The 21,702-nt window shown below is 39.0% G+C and overlaps 1 pseudogene; it reads left to right on the plus strand.

Moving 5' to 3' along the window:
• Positions 1-1,279: 1,279 nt before the first annotated feature.
• LOC132305528 (desmethyl-deoxy-podophyllotoxin synthase-like) lies at positions 1,280-11,799 on the plus strand (annotated as a pseudogene).
• Positions 11,800-21,702: the final 9,903 nt, after the last annotated feature.

Genomic DNA, 21,702 nt, shown 5'->3' on the forward strand with positions numbered 1-21,702 from the left:
TTTCTGGTGAACAACACATAACTACACCAAATAAACGGGCAAGCTCATTTCTATTAAACCGTCTGTAGAGAGAGAGTTGTTTAAAAGATGAGGGTAGTTCGATCATTTAAGATTTCTGATATTTTGAATTAAAATATAATTAAAAAATGAGGGTAAAAATGTATATTTACTTCTTTTTAATGGTGTTAGAGACAGAAAAATTATTTGGGGTCTAAGTGATACTTATTTTCGAAAGGTGTCTCTATGTGAGATTTATCAAAACCTCAGGGGGTGTCACCGAAATTAACCTTAAAATTATTTGTGTAACACTATGTAATGGCTTAATGTTACAAGTGGAGACTTGTCTCACATCGAATCCGGATGGGAAGTAACATAGGTATAAATAAGTGGGTGTATAACACTACCTAATAGTTTAAACTCTTGGGTAAAAAGGCAAGCGTCCACCCGTTACAGTTGGTATCAGAGTCAGGCCCAATTCTTGATTCGGTGTCAAGCCAAGCGCGCGACTCGGAGGGCGTCTAAGTCTTCACTCCGGGCAGGCTGGGTGATCCGACCGCAACAACGGCATTGCGTGAGTTCTAATGGGGGAGAACAAAAACACATAAAAATAAAATACCCCCCTCCACTTAAAATAAAATAAAACACTTTTAAGTAAATGAGTAAGTGTTCATCCGTTATACTTAATTTGTAGAGTGTCTAATTCCCTTAGTTTGTAGAGTGTCCAATTCCGAAGCAAATCTACCCATAATAAAATACCCCTCCCCTAATTTGCGAAGAAAAAAAAAAAAAAAAAAAAGGGGATCCTCCACATGATAAACCCTCTTATGCAATAAAATACCACCCCCCCCCCCCCCCCTCCCCTCTAGTTTGAAAAGAAATAAAAAATAAATAAAATAAAATAAAAAAAAGACAAATATCCTCACATCATGATAACAACTTCTGCAGCATCTTGACAATAGAACTCCTCCTCCAACCGTCTGATAAAACGTAACAGGGTGGGATACAAGTAATTAATAAAAATAAAATAAAAGTGTTTTTTTATGTATATATATATATATATATATATATATATATATATATATATATATTCCCCAGAAGTAGTAACCTATGTTTTCATAATTAATTTTTCGCGAATCCAACATATATTAAATAATATTGTGCGTTCACTTCAAATGTCAGGCATTATTCTGCTTCACACCTACTATAAAAGCATCTTGTACCCCGTGAAGTTTTAGCAGTTAAAAGTTGAAACAAATTAAAGATTTGCAGCTCAGAAACCATGATACTTGAGCTTTTTCTAACTTTTCTTGTTTCGTTTTTATTGATTCTGAAACTGTACCGGAAGACATCTAAATACTCAAAGAAGCCGCTGCCACCAGGGCCATGGAAGCTACCCATTATTGGTAACTTGCACCAGCTGGCCCTAGGAAGCTATCTTCCACACCATGCGTTGAAGGCCTTAGCCAAGAAACATGGACCCTTTATGCATCTCCAACTTGGTGAGATCTCGGCTGTAGTCATTTCCTCACCGGAAATAGTCCAGGAGGTGTTGAAGCAGCACGAACTCAAATGCACACAAAGGCCTCGAGTTCTTGCTGTTGAGGTCATCTCCTATAATGGTGGAGGCCTTGTCTTCTCTCCCTGTAATGATTTATGGAGAAAACTGCGAAAGATGTGTGTCACTGAACTCCTAAGCGCCAAACGTGTAGACTCATTCAAATCAGTGAGAGAAGAAGAAGTAGAGAATCTCATACAATTTATTTCATCTTCCTGCCGCAGCAGCAGTAGCCACGGCCATCCCACCATCATCAACCTCAGTCAGGAGATATACTCACTATCAAACAACATAATTGCACGCACCGCTTTTGGTAAGGCGTGTGTAGATCAAGGACTGTTCTTAAAAGTGTTGCACGAAGCAATAAGCTTGTCAGGAGCTTTTGGGTTGCATGATCTATTTCCTTCACTTAAAATCCTTCATTACATTAGTGGAACCAAGCCTATCCTCCAAAGGTTGCACCGGAAAATGGACCAAATTCTCGACACCATCGTCAATGAGCACACAGCCAAAAGCAGTAATGTACCTGCTGCTGACTGGGAGGAAGATTTGGTTGATGTCCTTCTCAACCTAGACAAGGGTGGTCATAGTACTGATAACTTCTCCCTTCTCACACCTGATAACATAAAAGCTGTCATTTTGGTACATATATATATTTACTACTGTATGTATATATATAGTTTTTAGTGCGCGCAGTATATTAATGATATATTTGTTTTTAAAATTTCAGGACATTTTTGGAGCTGGGAGTGAGACGATTGCAACAACCATAATATGGGCAATGTCGGAGATGGTAAAGAACCCAAGAATAATGAACAAGGCACAAGCTGAAGTTCGAGAGGCCTTTAAAGGAAAGAGCAATAATATTATTAATATTGATGATGACACAGGCAGTATTCATCAACTAAATTACTTGAAATGTATCGTCAAAGAAACTCTGAGATTACACCCTCCAGCCCTTTTGTTACCTAGAGAATCAACTGAAAGGTGTGAAATTAACGGATATGAGATTCCGGCAAAAACCAAAATGTTGATCAACCTGTGGGAAATAAGCACAGATCCAAAATACTGGGGTGACGGAGATTGCTTTAGACCGGAGAGGTTTGTTGATTCTTCTTCCATGATCAGTTTCCAAGGAACTAATTTTGAATATATCCCATTTGGAGCAGGTAGGAGAATATGTCCAGGCATTCAGTTTGCTACTGCAGGAATTGAACTTATACTTGCTCAGCTGCTCTACCATTTTGATTGGAGAGTCCCAAATGGAATCAAACCAGAAGAACTCGACATGACAGAGATATTTGGAATAACTACAATGAGAAAATATGATTTGGAGTTGATTGCCATTCCCATGTCCTCCTCCTTTGCTTGATCGATCAGAAAACATATACTCTCTCTGTCCCAAAATAATTGCTCTACTTTAGGTACTGTGAGTCACAGTTCTCAAATCAGACAACTATTTTGGGGGACAGAGGTAGATCGATACTATATGATGTATGAATAATGTAGCAGTTTACACGTGCCTAAAATCATGTACTCACTCGATCAGTATGAATCAAGTTATTACAATATTCTAAATTCTAAATCATTTTCTTATGAGAAAGGCTTATTAATTTTATTTTTCGGAAATTCAAGCATAAGAATTGAAGATGCAAGAAATTTTCCCTCTCATATTAGAAAAAGTAATTCTACACTTCAAATTTTTCAACCCTTTTTCCCTCTTCTTCCAGCCTATTTAGAGACTGTTACAGACTTCCTAGATATTTTCTAACTAACTTCCTGAGCTGGGCCGTTCTTTTGGGCTTCTCTTTACTTTGGGCTCAACTCATTCCTTGCAAAAACCGGGCTTCCCACTCAACCGAAATGATACTGGGCTTGATCAATTAAGATTCAGCCTAGAATGGTAGTCCTTATCCTACCCACTTGTGACCACCTGGATTGTACCCGGCCCAGGTTATTTTGAGTATCCTCATCTGCCCCCATAATCTCCCCCTAATTAATTAGGGTGGGATTATCGAAAGGGCTAATCATGACATGACGGCTCGAACTGATGACGTGGGGAAATGAACAGTTGGCTTAGAGATTAATGCTTCGAGATCTGCTGCACCATTTTCAACACAGCCCCTTGTAGGTCGAACCAGTTTTACTTTAAAAACCTGACTTCTTATCTTTTGCCCTTCTTCAACCTTTCTCTTCTTTTTCCTCTAGTGTCATTACCTTCAATCATTTCTGTCATCTACCTGTATTTTCCGGCGAACTTCCTTGTTTTCACCGACGATTTTTTCCTGTTGTGATTTGACTTTTGCTTTGTGACTAGACACTCTACAAAACTCCCTTCTCAAGGTTAGTTCCTTACTTTTGCTGCTCTATTTTTTGAGGAAAAGGTCATTACGCTTTAAAATTTTCCTTCTTTCTTTTAGAATGGCCCCCCTTAACTTGAATGTTGTTCGTTCAAAAAATAATATCCCAAATGATGTCTCTCTAAGGGTTTATCCCACGGATCTAGATGAGAGCACCGGTCAGGTTCACCTTCCCGGGGAGATTCTCTTCTCAGCTCTTCATCTGAACGTAATCAGATTCCCTCTACACCCGTTCTTCTGCTATGTCTTCAGCAAATTAGGGCTTTCCCCCTCTTCAGGTTAACCCTAATTTCCTTAGGGTGATTTCAGTCCTTCTAATTTTGAATCGTGATAAGGGTCTTGATTTAGATATCACAGACCTTCTCCTTTGCTACTGAATCATTAAAACCAGAACCGATGAACCATATTTTCACTTATATCCTATCGAGAGACATTCCATCTGTACTGACAAGCTCTCATTCGAAAAGGGCAACTTAATTGGGGTCAGTGGAAATTGGCAAACTCCTTTCGCTCAGACTTTCCCAATACCAACCACTTTTGGAGAGTGCTCTGTCCTTCAACTTAAGAAGTTTAAGAATCATCTTTCTGATTGCCATTGTGAATCCTGTCTTCCTCATTTCTGCACTTTTCTTTATAGGTGTCTTCGAATTAATCATGATGAGTTAGTTTATAGCGTTTGCAGGGCCAAACTTGACTTCTGAAGGAAAAAGTCCAGAACAACTTTCCCTCAATTGCTGACTTGCTCACCCCTGAAAACCTTTCTAACATATCGATTTTGGGGTCCACCATAGAGAGCATTTAACTTCCTTCCTTAGCAGGAGAAAACGTTCTGCTCCTACTCCTTCCGCTGCACCAGCCCCTACAGAGACCACCTCAGCTACTCCTATTTTGGCTCCAGCCACCGAGCATCCAGCCGCTGAGCTCGCTGCATCTACCTCTGCTGAAGTTCAGCCTGCTGTGCCGAACAATGAACCCTCTGATATTCTGACTAAGGCTCTCCCAAATGGTGCTCAGGATGTTGAGGATTCCTCTCAGAATAGTGGTGGATCTCCTCCTGCCCAGGCTGGCGTTTCAGAGAAAAGCTTGGGAAAAAGACCAATGCCTGAAGGTGGTCTTGATCAGAATGATGTTCCCCCTGCACAGAGGGCTAGAAAGACATCTTTCAGGATCACTGATCCTCTGCGCCCTCCTCAGTTATTCATACCAGAGGGTGAATCTGCTAGAACCTCTGGTTCCACACCATCTGTTCTTCTATGGCGCCCCTTGCTCACCTGTGAGGATGGCTCAACTGTTGCTCCCACAGATTCTTTATTCAAGGATCCCCTTACCTCATTTGTTTTTTATAAGGGTTTCTGGACTCCCAAGGATATTGAAATTCAAAACAAGATGTCCTTCGATGAGATGTATCAGCAGTTCCCAGCAGCTGCTGTCGAGGTAGCTCTTCCTCCCTTTATGATATATTTCTTTTTCATTTTAATCACTTGATGGCTGAACTGATCAGAACATCATTTCCCTTGTGCGGACTCTATTTGGGATGTTTACCTTTTAGAAGACCATTGAGGTTCTGAACAAAAAGCTTAAGTCCCTTTTTGTTGGCCTTAAAAGATATATTGAATCAGAGAATCTTCTCGAAGCCAAGAACGCTGAGCTCCTGGCTAAGTTGAACGAGTCAGAGAAGGAAACGACTAATCTGAAAGCTGAGAGGGATGCTCTGAGGACTGAAAAAGACTCCCTTAAAGCTCAACGGGATTCTCTTCAGGATGAAGCTGATGTTCTGAAGATTGAGAAAAATGTTGCCCTGACTGAAAGAAATGCACTGAAGGCTGAGAAGGGTGATCTTCAGCGTACTCTGATTGCTGAGCGATTGACCCATGCAAATTCAAAAGAGAAGCTCTCGAATGAACGCTCTTCTTTGCTGAACGTCATTGGCAAATTCAACGGTGGCATAAGGGCTCTCCATGCAAGCTTTTCCAGAATTAGTGCTCTCAGGTATGCTGAAGGGTACAGAGACGGCTTCATTGACCATTCTCCCCCTGAAGGAAAATCTAGCACTTGTACTGGTTTTGATGAGCTGGACGCTTCTCTGGACATCAGTTCACCAAGCAACTACCAAGATCCACCCTCTGATCTTGCTGAAAACATCTTCATTGAATGCAAAGAGATTGCAACTTCAGGGACTGCTCCACCCTTTCACCCTCTGCACATTCCTCCCATCACCACCATTGTTCCTTCCATATTAGTCATTTTTGATAGAATTTCATTGCCTGAGGAGGTCATTCATCTTGACTCTCCATTCAGAGATAGTGGTGCAGTCAATGGTGAAGAGAATAGCAACCTTCAAACTAGTAATGATGGGGAAGGCAACGGAACGGGGCTAGAAGAAGAAACTACAAACTAGTTTTCTGCTAATTTTTTTTTTTTTTTTTTTTTTAAATTAACCCATGTACTTCAAGAATTTATCTTATAATGAATGGAATGGTATTTTTGTTTTGCAACGATTCTGTTCTTTAATTTATCCTTGAATGAGTAAATGGTTTGACTCTTCTATATGACTTTTACAAGTATATGACGTTCGGCTCTTGATACCACCTACCATTTACTTTGTTAAGTCTTTGTCGTTCAGCTCAGAGTGCTACCTGACATTTTTAGGCAAGTGTTTGGCTTTCGGCTAATAGTGCCACTTACCACTTACTTTACTAAGTGTTTGGCGCTCGGCTAAAATGCCACTTGCTACTTGGCACACTTTTTAGGCAAGTGCTTGGCGTTCGGCTAATAGTGCCACTTGCCACTTATCTTGCTGAGTGCTTAATGCTCGGTTAAAATGCCACTTGGCACACTTTTTAGGCAAGTGCTTGGCGTTCGGCTAATAGTGCCACTTGCCACTTATCTTGCTGAGTGTTTGGTGCTCGGATAGAACGCCACTTGCCACTTGGCACACTTTTTAGGCAAGTGCTTGGCGTTCAGCTAATAGTGCCACTTGCCACTTATCTTGCTGAGTGTTTGGCGCTCGGCTAGAACGCCACTTGCCACTTGGCACACATTTTAGGCAAGTGTTTGGTTCAACCCAATTTTGAAACTGAATGAACTCTTTTTATAAATCTTTGAAAAGTTTGTACACTTGCATGAATATAATCCTTAAATGAGTATAGCTCAAAGCTTAATTCAATTTCTACTAGTAGTACCTTTTTAGAGATATAGCGTTCCACGGCTTACTGATCAACCTTCCAGCCATAGTCTCTAAAACATATGCCCCATTTCCTATGACTTCTGCCATTCTGTATGGTCATTCCCATGGTGACATTATCTTTTTGACAATCCCTACCTTCTTTTCCAGAACCAAATCAATAGGTGCTAAGTCTCTGTGCTTCACCCTTTTGTTGTGACTATTCATTAGTGTCTGCTGATAAGATATAAGCTTTATTGCCGCTGCATCTCTTTTTTCCTCCAGCAAATCGAGACTAAATCTCAGCATATTGTCGTTTTACTCCTGATTCCACGCCAGGCTCCGAACAGTTGGAACCAAGTGCTCAACCAGTTTTATTGCTTCAATGCCATACGTCATCGCGAATGGGATTTCTCTAGTCGATTGCCTTGGGGTTGTTCTGTAGGCCCACAGTACGTTGGGGTGCTCATCTAACCATTTACCTTTCTCATCTCCAAGCTTCTTCTTAATACAAGCAATGATTGTTCTATTTGTGATTTCAGCTTGGCCATTTTCCTGTGGATGGTTGATTGCTGCCAACTTTTCATTAATTTCATACTCTTCAAGCAACTCTTTCACTTGCTTACTGTCGAGATTAGTCCCGTTGTCCATGACGATCGACCTTGCCACGTCAAAGCTACAAATAATATTGCTCCAAATGAAGCGTCTTACATGAGTTTAGGTTACGCTTGGATACGGCTCTGCCTCCACCCACTTGGTAAAGTAGTCTGTTGCCAGCAAAACGTACTTGTTCTGCGACCTGGCGGTCGGCAAAGGGCCAACCACATACATCTCCCACTGTGCGAAAGGCCATGGTTTAGCCATTACGTGCAGATCTTAAGGTGGTTGGTGGATCAATGGTCCGAACCTCTAACACGTATCATGTCTTCTGGAGAATTTTTCTGCATCTCGCGACATATTCGGCCAGAAATACCCTTGTGTCATCGCTTTATGCACCAGAGATCTTCCTTCTGAGTGATTGCCACATATACCCTCATAGATGGTGCATAAGATCTCTCTAGCTTCTGTGGGGGTAACACATTTCAAGTACGGACCTGAGAAAGACCGTCTATACAACTAATTATGAACAATAGCATACTTAGCAACATTTGATCTGATCTTCTTCGCCTCATTTTGTCGTTCTGGCAGCACACCATCCCTTATAAAAATTAGAATTAGATCAATCCAGCTCGGTTCATATGGTATGACATTGACTTACCGAGGGCCCGAGCTAGACAGTTCCTCAAAAATGGATGGCTGAGACAACACATCAACCGGTATTACCCTAGCCAATGTCTTTCCAGAACTTGATGCACTATAAGCTAATTGATCAGCATCTTTATTGTAATCCCTCGAAAACTGAACGAATTTAATTTGGTCAAAATATTTTGCCTCGCGTAGAACAGCAGATCGGTATACCTCCATTGTCTCATCTCTGGTTCCATACTCCCCATTCACATGCCGAATGATCAGCTATAAATCACTAAAAGCAACCAGATTCTTGATCTGCAACTCTTTGGCCAACTTCAGCCCAGCCAGTAACGCTTCGTACTCAGCCTCATTATTTGTTGTGTTAAACTGTAGTCTAATCGTTTGGCTCAGCGTGGTGCCCTCTGGCGTTTGGAGCTTGATCCTAATTCCTGCTCCCGTTTGATTTGAAGAGCCATCAACAAAGAGCTTCCACAAAGAGTCTCTACAATCTTCCTCCAAATCTTCTGAATCTCACTCCAGCAGGAAATCAGCTACTACTTGACCCTTGACGGTCGTTTTAGGTTCGTATGCTATGTCAAATGAGCTCAACTCGATGGCCCACTTTGTCATTCTGCCTGACAGATCTGGCTTATGCAGAATCATCCTTATGGGAAATGTAGTCAGAGCAACAATAGGATGGGATTCAAAATAATGCCTGTGTTTCCTCTTTGCATTTACCAATGACAAGATCATTCGGTCGGCCTTTGAATACCTTTTTTCGGCTCGGCTATAGTTTTACTAACATAGAACACTGGGAACCACTTTTCTTTTTTACAACAGATTAGAATGACACTTGTTGCAATATTAGACACACCAACGTACATAAAAAGCTTTTCACCTGGTTCAGGAGAAGATAAGACTGGAAGGTTCCGCATATATTCTTTTAAGCTAATCAGTGTCTGTCATTGCTCATCCCCCCAGGCCTGTCTTCCATGACTTCGTATTATATCAAAAAAATGGCTTACAGTGATCTGACAGCTTAGAAATGAACCAACTTAGTTCGGCTATTCGACCTGTGAGCGCTTGCACCTCTTTAACCATTTTTGGTTCTACATTTTTTATCAAAGCTTGTGCTTGGGCTGGGCTAGCCTCTATTCCTCTGTGATTGACCACGTGCCCCAAAAATTGACCCGAGCTCACGCCGAACGAGCATTTGGTTGGATTAAGCCTTATTCCATATTTCCTCAACACACCGAATATGTCTTGCAAGTGCTCAAAGTGATCATCCTTCTTCTTACTCTTTACCACCATGTCATCAATGTAAGTGTCTACAGTCTTCCCCATTTGATTTTTAAAAATCTTGCTGATCAGCCTCTGATAAGTAGCTCCAGCATTCTTTAGCCCGAACGGCATGACTTTGTAGCAATTGGTTCTTCTCTCAGTGACAAAAGAGGTTTTCTCTTCATCAATCAGGTTCATAGAGATCTGATTGTATCCTGAGTAAGCATCCAGGAAGGTTAACCGTTCGTATCCAGTGGTGGCATCCACCATTTGATCAATCTTTGGCAGTGAAAAACTATCCTTCGGGCAGGCTTTGTTCAGATTGGTGAAGTCAATACACACTCTCCATTTCCCATTCTTCTTCTGCACAACAGTGACATTGGAGAGCCAAGATGGATAATGAACTTCTCTAATGAACCCTGTATCCAGCAGACGATCAATCTCTTCAGCTATGATTTGGTTGCGTTCCAGGGCAAACCTTCTCTACTTCTGCCTTACATGCTTGGCGTTTGGGTCCATACTGAGGGAATGGTAGGACACGGATGAGCTGATTCCTAGCATGTCTGAATGACTCCAAGCTAACACATCTGCGTTCTAAGTCAGGAAATCAATTAACCCTTGTTTCTTCCCCTCTATAAGTGTAGAGCCTACTCGTGTAGTTCGGTTTGGCTTCTCACGATCAATTTGCACATCAACGAGAGGTTCTTCGGTCTACGCCGAAAGCTCCTCCTCCCCATTCTGGTTAGGTGGAGGTTCCTGTAATTGCTATCTTGGACTAGCAGACCTGATGGGTGCTTTTCCCTTTCCAGTAGATTTTAGGGTTACAAAATAGCATTCCTTGGCTGCGACCTAGTCTTCATGGATATCAATCACTCTATTCCCATCAAGGCCAAACATCTCATCACCTGATAAAGAGTCGATAGAACACCTTGGATCCTATGTATCCACCCTCTTCCTATCAAAAAGTTGTAAGATGGATGGATCTCAACGACCACAAAGCTCTCTGTCAGAACTCTTTCAGCAGCCTGCACTATCAAATCCACCACTAATGGGTTCCACTCATTTCCCATCGAACCCCAGCAAAGGATTTCCCGTGGGTTTGAGCTTTTCTGGCTTGATCTTGAGCCGGTCAAACGTTACCCTGGGCATGACATTCGCATTACTCCCTAGGTCAATTAGAACTCGTCATACCAGGCACTCTACAACCGTTAAACTGACGACCAGTGGATCTTCATGAGGGGTCTAAATGAGCAACAGGTCTGTTCTATCAAACTTTATTTATGCAGATGTACTCTGCTGGTGCAAAGCATGCACACTGCCTATCCTCCTCTTCATTTGCGCTTGGAGGAGGCGTGTCCTGAGCAGCTCTTCTAACTCTGCTGTTTATTCAGGTCGGCCATGAATTGCATTAATAATCCAAACGGGCTGAGCGTTGTGGTAATTCGGCTTCTGATTTTTCTTGACTTGCTCAGCCGGTCGGCTATGCTCCTATGTTGGCCCCTGAACATATCCTGCGAACTCTCCCCTTGCGATCAGCATCTCCACTTGCCTCCTTAAGTTCCTGCATTCATTAGTCTGATGACCAAAGTCACTATAGAAAGCACAATGTTTAGATTGGTCTCTCTACTCGAGAGGTTGCCTAATTGGTAATGGAGGATGAAACTTATCTTTGTTCTCTTGATACAGCCCTGCCAAAGTTACTTTAAGTGGAGTAACCAACTCTTCCTCTCTAGGCTTCTTCTCCACCTTCCAGGAGTTCTGATGCTGTGGTGGAACGTGTTTTTGCCGGATCTTGGTTTTGGACTTTTCTTCTGTTGAAATAATCTACGTCTTCCTAGCTTTGTCTGCTGGCCATTCTCCGATGGATTTGAGCTCTCTCCTCCGATCATCATTCCTGATCGAAGCAAAGTCGTTAACCGCAATTTGTGATCAAATCTGAGCTCCGCTGATGCGAGTGCACTAGATCTACACTTGAATTAGCTGAATCCCGATCTCAATTGGCCGGATCTGAACTGCTCCTGCGGTAAGTTTGTCTAATTCACTGATCTAAACAAATCTCAACTGTATAGATCAACTCAACAAGCACAGATCCGGACTGCGTAGATCAGACACTAGTCTCTCGGAAACAACTGGAATCAAGACTCTGCAAGATGAATCACAATCTCCCTGATCTGGATCCAGTTTTCAGAGTTCCAGTTCCTCCTCTCTGAACTAGCCATGATCAAATCCACCTTTATCGAACTCAGATCAATCTTCATCGTTTCCCACAGACGGCGCCATTGAAGATGCAAGAAATTTTCCCTCTTATATTAGACAGAGTAATTCTACACTTCAAAATTTTTAACCCCTTTTCCCTCTTCTTCCAGCCTATTTATAGATTGTTACAGACTTTTTAGATATTTTCTAACTAACTTCCTGAGTTGGGCCGTTCTTCTGGGCTTCTCTTTACTTTGGGTTCAGCTCATTCCTTGCAAAAATCGGGTTTCCCACTCAACCGAAATGATCCTGGGCTTGATCAATTAAATTCAGCCTAGAATGGTAGTCCTTATCTGACCCACTTGTGACCACCTGGATCGTACCCGACCTAGGTTATTTTGGGTATCCTCAAGAATATTTACAGAGTCGGTCTGAATAAGCTCAGCAGACCCAAAACAAGCCCAATGGGCGTAATGCAACTTGCCAAAAAAGCTAAGCCTAAGTGGCTCATTTTTTATGGCCCAAAACATGGCATAATACATCATTTCATTGGCCCTAATAACTTATAGTCCATTGTCGGCCCAACGAGTCAAAGAAGCTAGTAACACTAACCCACTGGTTATCAGCTAAGCAATTCGGTTATGACAGTAGAAGCCAAACATTGTTGACTTCAGATCCCAGGTGGCCAAGGTGCCAGTCCGAGGCAAGAAACTGGTAGTTCCCATTCTAGGACCAAATTACCAGCCCACATTGCAACATCAGTACATCACAACAAGGCTTATGCAAAAAAAGGGCTCTCGGTCAAAGAGGGCTCAGTTTAAAAAATCATAAGTTGAATGAAATATAATAGCTGTTGTTTAGCTAATTTGTCAATCATGTGGAATATGAAGCCACTTTATGTGCTTGACAAACAATCTAGGGAACAGGCAACTGATACAGAATATTTGAACCGATAAGGAATCTCAATAGAGACGAAAGCCTAAGGGGGTTGGAAAAGCTCAAGGATAAAGTCTACCACCCTCTCGGATAACTTTTCCAATTCGAGATAGGCAAGGAAAGCAAACAACTTCCCTAGGTGGATACTACCATTAACTCTCCTATAAAATGAGAAGTTGGAGTGCATCCGGCCGCACCACGCCGACCATCACTTCTCTTTTCTTGTAAAAAAGACTTTCAACAAGATTTTTGCATGATGCATTTATTTGCAGATGGCAATTAGACAGAGGCACGTATGTTACAAAATTACTCATAGTTCATTGTGGTGATCTAAAAAAACGGGGTCTATTGCTTTTTTAATTATGGCGAATAAATTGTGAGTTGAGAGTGCATAATAATTATCCTAATACTTGTTTCAAGAGAAATTCTAAACTTTTTGCCAATTATGCTCTATTATGTGAAAATTTTATATTTTTAACGCAAAAGACTTGAAAAAAAAAAAAAAAATGTCTAGAAGTTTCACATTTGTGTCAAATTATCCAAGAAATAGCGGACATTTTTTATAAATAAAAAATATATGTTTTGTCCTTCAGAGCATATAACTTTTCGAGCCTAAGAAGTAGCAAATTATCTGCACGGTCCATACTCTCTGTCTCTCATAATACAAAATCAAGCCTACACAATAATTAAGACGCACTCAAACCCCAACTTGAAAAGTAGCTATTAAAGACCCAAGTGATAGTGTTAATGATAGTAACGGTGAAGGTGATGAGTACACCATACACCATTTGTCCAAGTGATGGTGATAAATCAATTTGATCCAAGTTGAATCTCATTTTATCAGGTCGTGCTAATGGGATAAGATGGGTCCAGTACTCAACTTTCACAAATGTGTGACTAGTCTTTTCTATTATCTTTAGCATGAAAATTACTACTCCTATAGAGTCCTATGTGATACAACGCCCCATCAATTTGTATACCATTTTCGGGTATATATATAGAGACAGCATATGTTTATGTTCCTCCAATTTTACGAAATGTGGTGTTACCGAAAATGAATCATTTCATTTTCAATAATTTTCATATACCATCTTAGAGGGTTTATTCGTTTAATTTTTATTGTGCCTTTCCCTTAGATGTCAGGCACTACTCTGCTTCACTCCTTCTATAAAAGCATCTTATGCCTCGTGAAGTTTGAAGCCTGCCTTGCAGAGGTTGCATCTGAAAATGGACAAAATTCTCGACACCATTATGAATGAGCATAGAGCCAAAAGGAAAGACATTGTCCACAACCAATATAAAAAATGTAACTGTGGAGGAGATTTGGTTGATGTGCCTCTGATCATAGAGAAGAGTGGTGATAACTGTTATGAATTATGTCTTAAATTCCCATTATTATTAGTTTCTATTTTAGAGTATTTTTTATGGTAATTTCTTATAGAGACGTGAATTGGGCTCTAAAAAATTGTAATCCTTATCCACAAAGAAATTGGGTATGTGACTCTATAAATAGACACTTAGGCTATTGTTAAGAGTTATGAGTTGAGAGAGATGTAGCCTCATGAGGGAGTACGTTGATGGTAGGGGTGAGTTACGGGTTTGGTAGAGTGAACACTGATGGCGAAAGAGAGTCTCGTGGAGTACACGGAGAACTCGGTTAAGAGTTTGTGTGCATGGAATTGTTAGGAATTATGTCTCAAATTCCCATTATTATTAGTTTCTATTTTAGAGTGTATTTTTTTATGGTAATTTCTTGTAGAGACATGTATTGGGCTCTAAGAAATTGTAATCCTTGTCCACAAAGGAATTGGGTATGTGACTCTATAAATAGACACTTAGACTATTATTGAGAGTTATGAGTTGAGAGAGATGTAGCCTCATGAGGGAATACGTTGATGGTAGAGGTGAGTTATGGGTTTGGTAGAGTGAACACTGATGGCGAGAGGGAATCTCGTTAAGTACACGGAGAACTCGGTCAAGAGTTTGTGTGCATAGTCCGATGTTGAAATTCTCTACTATTGTAATATCTCTACATATATAGTGAATCTCTTCTCATCCATGGATATAACCTTGATTTTGGGTGAACCACGTGTATATCTTGTGTTGTGGTTTGAATTGTTGTTTTCTTTCTTTCTTTTACTTCTGCTATGTCCCAACAACTGGTATCAGAGCCAAAGGTGAAGAAGATCCAGAAAATATAAGAAGTCTCAACATGTGCTACAATAGGCTTCAGTTGTAGGTGGAGTCAATCGGCTTGGTTACATGGCATGGAGCTTGAGTAGTCAAGGTGGAGCCTTGGAGTTTTAACTGATTAAGCAATGTATAGTGGGGATAATCCGAGTTTTGCAATAAGATCGAGAAGATTGAAGTGGCAAAGAATTGTCTAGATTCAATTGCCATGAGAAGCGATGATTAACGTAATGGAATTTCAGCCAAGGTGGAGATTAGTACAGGTAGGCAGATGTGTCCCAGTATATCATTTGGTGCAGGTAGAAGGATGTGTCCCGGTATATCATTTGTTATGGCAAGCATTGAACTTGCACTTGCTCGGCTGCTCTCGTTGGGACACAACGGAAGCAAAAGAAAGAAAGAAAATAACAATTCAAACCACAACACAAGATATATACGTGGTTCACCCAAAATCAGGGTTACATCCACGGATGAGAAGAGATTCACTATATATGTAGAGATATTACAATAGTAGAGAATTTCAACACCGGACCATGCACACAAACTCTTGACCGAGTTCTCCGTTTACGCCACGAGACTCCCTCTCGCCATCAGTGTTCACTCTACCAAACCCGTAACTCACCCCTACCATCAACGTACTCCCTCATGAGGCTACATCTCTCTCAACTCATAACTCTCAACAATAACCTAAGTGTCTATTTATAGAGTCACATACCCAATTCCTTTGTGGACAAGGATTACAATTTCTTATGTCCACAAAGGAATTGGGTATGTGACTCTATAAATAGACACTTAGGTTATTGTTGAGAGTTATGAGTTGAGAGAGATGTAGCCTCATGAGGGAGTATGTTGATGGTAGGGGTGAGTTACGGGTTTGGTAGAGTAAACACTGATGGTGAGAGGGAGTCTTGTAGAGTACACGGAGAACTCGGTCAAGAGTTTGTGTGCATAGTCCGGTGTTAAAATTCTCTACTATTGTAATATCTCTACATATATAGTGAATCTCTTCTCATCCATGGATGTAACCCTGATTTTGGGTGAACCATGTATATATCTTGTGTTATGGTTTGAATTGTTATTTTTATTTCTTTCTTTTGCTTCCGTTATGTCCCAACAACTAGTATCAGAGCCAAATGTGAAGGAGATCCAGAAAACACAAGAAGTCTCAACATGTGCTACAACGGGTTTCAGTTGTAGGTGGAATCAATCGGTTTGGTTACATGGCATAGAGCTTAAGTAGTCAAGGTGGAGCCTTGGGGTTTGACTAATTGAGCAACATATAAGTTCTGCAATAAGATTAAGAAGATTGAAGTGGCAGAGAATTGTCTAGATTCAATTGCCATGAGAAGCGATGATTGACGTAATGGAATTTGAGCCAAGGTGGAGATTGTTAGGAATTATGTCTCAAATTCCCATTATTATTAGTTTCTACTTTAGAGTGTATTTTTTATGGTAATTTCTTATAGAGACGTGAATTGGGCTCTAAGAAATTGTAATCCTTGTCCACAAAGGAATTGGGTATGTGACTCTATAAATAAACACTTAGGCTATTATTGAGAGTTATGAGTTGAGAGAGATGTAACCTTATGAGGGAGTATGTTGATGGTAGGGGTGAGTTACGGGTTTGGTAAAGTGAACACTGATGGCGAGAGGGAGTCTCGTGGAGTACACAGAAAACTCGGTTAAGAGTTTGTGTGCATAGTCCGGTGTTCAAATTCTCAACTATTGTAATATCTCTACATATATAGTGAATCTCTTCTCATCCGTGGATGTAACCCTGATTTTGGGCGAACCACGTATATATCTTGTGTAATGGTTTGAATTGTTATTTTTATTTCTTTCTTTTGCTTCCGCTGTGCCCCAACAACAACTTCTCCGTCACAACTGATGACATAAAAGCTATCATTTTGGTATGTTTCACAATTATAATTTAGCTTCCAACTGGTTCTAACTACTATACAGCTTAGTAATGATACATGTATATATAAATTTTTTTTTTTTCAGGACATTTTTGGAGCAGGGAGTGAGACTTCTGCAACAACCATAGTTACTTTACTTGCATTGGCATACATTGTATATTTGGCGGTTATACGACTTGCGTATGTATTTGTTGATTATTATCGTTACTTTACTTGTTTTCCTCGAGGCATGATCCCATTTATTTCTACTCTATTTCTTATGTGGATTCACGGGGTCATTAGAGGTGCGTCTTAGACACTTCTTACTGAGCTTTATGTTTACCCCATCATTTTAACATTTTTCAGATCACGGGAAGAAAGTGGTGGATGACGTTCCTCCACAGGTTTTGATAGGTTAGTAGACTATTTTAACATATTTTGTAACTATGGTCTCATTTTATTATTATTATTATTATTATTATTATTATTATTATTTATAAACCTTTGGATGACACGTATTTTATGTATCGACATAAGAAAGGACGGTAACGTTTTTAGTTGACCTCGGGTTCGGGTTGTTACAACAGTACCCGAATAGTATATGTGAACAGTACCGTATGTGTGAATAGTATCTGTACACAATACAAGAACTCGAACTCTGATACCAGTTTGTTACAAAAAAAGGATCGAGTAGGAGTTTATGAGAATAAAAGAGAAAATTAAATGACAAGAAAAATAAAATAACGCACACACAAACGAGATAAGAATTTACGTGGTTCGACTGTACCTACATCCACGAAGAGAAGACATAACAATATTTCACTATAAAAATAAAAAGATACAAGGCAAAGTGGCTCACACCCAAAACCCAATTGTACCTAAACTCTCTCAGACACTAACTGATATTACAAAATTTACTCAATTGATAATTTGGGATGTTTATTATCAAAAGTGTGCAAAGCTATATATAGCCCAAATATACTTGGTGTCCAAGCATATTCAAAACTTCCTTTGGAAGCTTCACCATCAGTCAAATGAGCTTGTTGTGCACGCCAAGTCAGAGCTTCATCATCACGCCATATTGTATCAAGATAAGATATGTATGAAACATATATTTAACCAAAACTAATGCCAGCTGGTGCATACATGTAGAACTCCACAATGGGTTTGCTGATGGTGGGTTATGATGTAAGCTACAAAAGTTGAATGACTGATGCAAGCAGGCAATCTCAAATTTTGAGCAATAATAATCTAACAAAAACCTTTTTCAACATTTTAAGATTGCTTTTTGTAGAAATAAAATAAAATAAAAAAATTGTAGTTGAAATTTAGTATTTGAGGCTAACTCTTTGTTCCCGTTTGTACGCTAACAACTAGTTTAGCATATCTAAGAGCAAGGTGAAGGAAAGTGGTACATAACACACTGGATGAGACTCATCTGAATTAAAAAAGCACTTACGAAGATTGCTCGTGTGTTCATTTTACACGAGGATCATGAGAGAGAATAGAAGTCAGGACTCATGAGTAAAACATGAATTAGCCAGCATCTGAAAGTATTACACTGCTAGCATCACTGGCAATATGCATTTCATATATTACCATTAATTTGGACTACAAATAAATTAGAAGTAGTATTGATTTAGTTTAAACAGACTTGGCGTAATATGGAAATTTAGTAATTCTAACAAATTAACTGATACTCATGGTAGCTCAAACCTTTTTTTTTTATTTTAGGACATTTTTGTGGCAAGGAGTGAGACTTCTGTAACAACCATAGAATGGGCAATGTCGAAACTACTAAAGAACCCAAAAGTAACGGAGAAGACACAAGCCGAGGTCCGAGAGGCCTTTAAAGAAAAGAGCATAATTGATGAGACTGACATTCAAGAACTAAGTTATATGAAATTGATTATCAAAGAAACTCTAAGGTTACACCCTCCTACTCCCTTGTTACCAAGATAATCAAGGCAAATATGTGAAATTTATGGATATGAGTTTCCAGCTAAAACCAAAAGTCTTCATCAAAATGTGGGCAATAAATAGAGATCTAAATTATTGGATCGATGCGGATTGCTCTCTACCAGACAAGTTCCTTGATTCTCCCATTAGTTTCAAGGGGACCAACTTTGAATACATTCCTTTTGGTGCAAGTAGGAGGATGTGTCCTACCATATCATTTGCGACCGCTGGCATTGAACTTGTATTTGTTCTTTTACTATATCTCTTTAATTGAAGGCTCCCAAATGGAATCAAAGAAGAAAAAACTCAACATGATAGAGACATTTGGATTTAGTGCAAAGAGAATGAATGATTTGCATTTGATTGTCATTCCCATGTCCTCCTTAGCTTGATGAAAGACATTATTATTTATGAATACGGCTTAAGAATGTCAGTAGTGTTGTTGGATAGAGTTAAGAATGAGAATAATGTCAGCAGCGTTGTTGGATACAGTTAAGAATGAGAATAAAGTAGTAGTCATGAAGCAGAAACAATATATTTGAGTGAGTTGAGATGCTGTTTGTAAACCATAGGAAAGGAATAGTTAAGTATAGAAAGTAAGGATTTTAGTTTCGACAGGACATCTATAATAGACATAATTCATTTCATGTTGGCCTTTTAAATGTTGTATCAAGTAACAAGCACATAGCTAATCAACTGGTGTTTAGATAACTACCTACTGCTTTATATTCTCTCTTTTCCATCTAGTTAGAAACTGATTAACTTCCAAAGCATCAGTCTTGGACAGAATTTTGATCAAAATTTACTTCTTCTTTCTTTATTTTTCTCTTTCTTTTTCCAATAAATAAAATTTAGATGTCTGCCTGATAAGTGCTTAAATGTTGCACATTTCAGCACCTAAGCTAGGGTATTTCAGTCTTTGCATCTATCTTAATTTCATGTTTTAGTCCTAATTTATGTTTATGTGTATTTCAGGGCAATAAAGTTAAAATGAGCTAAAAACGGTCCATTAAAGCCTTTTTGGAGTCAAGCAAAGATATTCAGAAAAAGTTCAGAAAATGACAAAAAGAGGTCGTAGCCCATTGCTCGTATAATGTGTTTATTCTTCGAAAGCGGTCAATCTCGGGCCTTTGATGATGTTCCCAAATATGAAGAAGCAAACCAATTAGCCCGGAGTCAAAATGGAGCTAAATAAGGCTTAAAGGAAATTTCCAACTCTGGGGGGATCGATCCCCCAGTGTGGGGGATCGATCCCCCAGGACTTGGCAACATTACAGATTTTTTTTTATTGTTTGGGCTTATTTTGTGAACTATTGGGCTTTAATAGGATTGTTACTTAAGGCCCAGTGAGCCATTAGATTAGGGTTAGTATTTATTTTATTTAGGTGAATATTATTAGATTTTTATTAGAAGTTTTTTAATTATTATTTTGTATCGATATTTTATTCTCTCTGGAAAACACGAAGAGGAAAAGCTAGGGTTCTTGAGAAAAGCTTAGAGAAGAAGAAGAGGAGCCAGATGAATCAAAGGATGGGGCTTGTTGACATTTTGCATCCATCAACCATGAGTGGCTGATTCTTCAACTTAGGGTTGGATAAACCCTAAGCATGTAACCTAATTCTTAACTCCTGACTTTTGGGAATTAATTTGTGTAATTTATGTTATAGCCTTGTTATATATATATATATATATATATATATATATATATATATATATATATATATATTAATTCTTTCATTTGATTGTCTATGTCAATTTCATATTGTCTTTTATGTTTTTGAATGATAATCAATTTCTACACTTGATTTCTTTGTGACTTGAATCTTGTGATGGCTATACATTGTATTAATTAAATGTAATTGTGTTTTGATTTGATGGAAATTGCTTTTATTAGATGGGTTGTACTACAAAATTAGGTTAATGTCTTGTCTAAATAGTTTAATTTCAGGCTTAGTTAGTTTAATTTAAAGTTAATTAATTTAACTGTAATTTAATTCCTAGGTAAGTAGACAATCCATACTAGTGCTTGAAATCCATACTTATTGTCACAATTGCATTACCCTCTAGATTAATGTGTGTTGAAATTGTAACTTAAATTGATGAATAATGTTTTGCATTGGTGAATTACACTACACTTAGTTTAATTATCATTAGGTAGTTGATTCATGCTTGAAATTGATGATTTATACTTTTTATTGCAATTATTAGCCATATTCTAGATTACACATTTTTACTCCCCAATTAGTTAAAAGTTAATGAGTTAGGGAATGTGCTTAGTGGTGAATCATACACCCTAAGTCTCTTTCCAATCTTTTATACACTACTCTTTATTTGCATTATTAAGTTTAAAATTAGTCTAATCACAAAATCAAACCTTTTTAGCAATCACATAAGCACTAAAGTAGAATTCAATTCTGGAAAACCTATAATTGTTTAGATCTCTTGGGACGATCCCTGCTCACTTCATACTCCATAGTATAAGTGTTTAGTGATTTTATAAATTTTAAAATATGGTGCCCACTTGACATTATTTCTAAACCTAAAGTGTTGTGCATTATTTTATGCACACGCTTGGTCGCACCATAGTTTTGGCGCCGTTGCCGGGGATCTAACGGTTTTTAAAAGAATTGAATTAGACATTAGTTCTTTGTTGATTGTTTACTTTTAAGTCATTTTAATTTTTATTTTCTCATTTGATTTGTCAATTAGGTACTTGAAGCAAAGTGAAGCAAACGCTGGACTTGGAAGCAATTAAAAAAAAAAAATTTGAAGTTGCTTAAGGACCATTTGTAAGTTTCTCTTTAATTTTTGTGCTTAATTGTTTACTATCTTGCATGCTTTGGACAGCCCAATTGGAGGCTTAAATTGAATTGTTTTATTTTTAAGTCCAAGCATACCTTCTTGTAGAAGGCATCGGCCTGTGTGGAGGCATTT

Source organism: Cornus florida, unplaced genomic scaffold, assembly GCF_030987335.1.
Source record: "Cornus florida cultivar Cherokee Brave unplaced genomic scaffold, ASM3098733v1 CherokeeBrave_3.0.0_Hap2_Chr04, whole genome shotgun sequence".
NCBI lineage: Eukaryota > Viridiplantae > Streptophyta > Magnoliopsida > Cornales > Cornaceae > Cornus > Cornus florida.